The 2,672-nt window shown below is 26.7% G+C and overlaps 1 pseudogene; it reads right to left on the reverse strand.

Moving 5' to 3' along the window:
* Positions 1-2,045: 2,045 nt before the first annotated feature.
* LOC133314443 (polygalacturonase QRT3-like) lies at positions 2,046-2,668 on the reverse strand (annotated as a pseudogene).
* Between the last annotated feature and the right edge of the window lie 4 nt (positions 2,669-2,672).

Consider the following 2,672-nt stretch of genomic DNA (forward strand, 5'->3'; position numbering starts at 1 on the left):
ATTAAAAAAAAGAAACAAATCACAAATACAGAAATATAGAAACGATTCTTAAAAGATGATCTTTCAGGATATTTTAAATTGTTTAAATATATAAATAAAAATATCCTCAAATTATTTTGATATAAGGAGTTGTTTGATATCTTTTTTATTGAAATTAATATGGCTGAAGATAAAGTTAAAGATAAAAATAACCAACAACTAAGATAAAACTAAGTTATAAATAAATGATGATAGTTTTTTTCTTCCTAAAATTAAGGAAAATTTCAAAAGATAAAAAAAAAATTAAAATTAAGAAAAGATAAGATTAACTGATTAAAGAAAAGAAAAAAAATAATTACAATCAATTAGAGTATAAAATTCTAAAAATTAATAAATGATTGCAATAAAATTAATATAATAAATAAAGGATATTTTATTATAAGAAACTCATCAATTAATTAAATTAAAAACATATTCAAATCCAGGGGCAACCATTAATAAAACATCCTTTATCAACTGTCCGTTTCAGATTCTACATTGTTTGACCTTTTCCAAAAAATAAAAATAAGATTAAACATAAAGTTAATGATAAAAATATCCTAAAATTAAGATAAAGCTAAAGTCAAGAACAGTGCCAAAAGATAAAAATAAGATTAATTGATTACGTAATATCTTAACGATGAATAAATAATCATAATTAAATCAATATAATAAATAAAGGAAAGTTTATGATAAAAAACTTGATAATTAAATTTTTTTGAAATGCATTCAATTTTTGTTTAAATGTCAATTTCAAATCATCCATTAAATGTTTTATTAAATTTATTTCACCCAAACTCTCATAATTGTAGCAAGTGAAATTTAAACTGAACTCCTTAATAACTTGCCCCAATTCCCATCATAATTAATTTACTATAAATTATTTAAGATTTAGTAAGTTATTCAACTAATATCTATATAGTATCTTAAAAAACACAAGTAATATAAAGTCATCAAAAAATAAAATAAAAAAACATATTGCTTATTTATTGAAAAAAAAATTAGGGAAGTACATTATCCGAGAAAAAAAATGCCAAGCGATGCATATAATGAATTAGGACAAAATTCAAGGGTAACCACAGTAGGACATCCTTTATCAATTCTTGGTGGTAGACTTTTAATTGTTTTACCTTTTAGAAAAAATTATAAGACTAAAGATAAAATTAATGATAAAAATATCCTAAAATTAAGATAAAGCTAAACATATAAAAAAATTATCTCAATTAGCATAAAATTCTAAAGATGAATAAATAATTGGAAATCTTTTTTCTGCCTACCACTTTCCAGCACCATTAGATCTGAATCTCAACTAACCTTTATCAATTCTCTCTCCTAATCTAATGGTGTTGGAGAGTGGTGGCAAAGGTAAAGAAAAAAAAAGGTACATAGAATAATCTATCCCTTTACAATATATGAAAGGTAAAAGCACAATTATAAAAATCGGCCCCATTGATTTCATTAGTTGGCTCGTAAATCAGACCCCCAAATGGTTTCGTTTAGATCTTGAACGGATTGTGTATTTGATCCGGCATAAAATCAGTGAATTGAACCTGAACCGGGTTCAATCGATATTAAACCGGTACTGGTTTTAGAAAGAAAAAAATAATTTAGTGGAATTTTGGACAAAATTCTTGAAAAATATCACTAATGAGATTCGAACCTAAACTATGTAGATTATAACTTTTAATACTTACTACTAATCTAACTCTAATTATTAGTAAAAATATTTCTAATTTTATATTTATTATATATAATAAAAATATATGTATTATATTATATTATATATCTAATTTATGCGGTTGATTCAATAACCCATTGATTGAACCGGTGACTCATTAATCACGTATTCCAACCGAGTTGATGACCAGTTCGAGTTTGATAACATTAGATAGGAGTATCACATGCTCTTTAAAAAAATTATATAAAGAATGAATAGTATCATTTTTATGATTAATCAGATTATTTGGACAAATAATAAAATAAATTCATGGATAATATGTAATTAAGTAAATAGTTCAATTTTATAGTTAATTAAAAATGTAAGATATTCTTTCTTGTGAGTAAAATGAATATTGAAAATGACTAATCCGATTAGGGAATACCAAAACATTTGAAAAATCAGACACCCACTTTGAGCCATCTCCAGCCACAGTTAACTTCCCAACCGTTGATCTCAAGCTCATGCCAATCACATTGTTCCTGTCAATCACCACTTGATCAGTGTTACTGAATTGTCCATCAAGAGTTACAATTGGAACCTTATTATTGGGGTTTCCACTGAACATATTATCAACTATATTCAGACCAGAAAGTTGTCCTTTAATTGACTTCAAAACAATATTAGCATCTCCCAAGAAAAAACCATTAGTGATGTGAACTTGAACAGGATCCTCCATGACAATACTTGTGCAGTCCATGTAACAATTGTCAATTCTAGTTTGTGAATTTCCTGGTAACTTGACCAAAATGCCTATGCCACCAAAACCTGTTGCTTTGTTATTACAATGTACCCCTGTGATCATGTTAGCTTGTTCCCTAAGAACAATCCCAATGGCTGCAGAGAAAATTGCAACATCTGTGATTGCATTGTCATTGCTAGCAAGGTCAATAGCTGTGCCTGAGAACTCCCTCTCCTTATGTCTCCACCAACTGTT

This window comes from Gastrolobium bilobum, unplaced genomic scaffold (assembly GCF_033153095.1).
Source record: "Gastrolobium bilobum isolate Gb01-03AN ecotype WA unplaced genomic scaffold, APGP_CSIRO_Gbil_v1 utg106619, whole genome shotgun sequence".
Classification (NCBI taxonomy): domain Eukaryota; kingdom Viridiplantae; phylum Streptophyta; class Magnoliopsida; order Fabales; family Fabaceae; genus Gastrolobium; species Gastrolobium bilobum.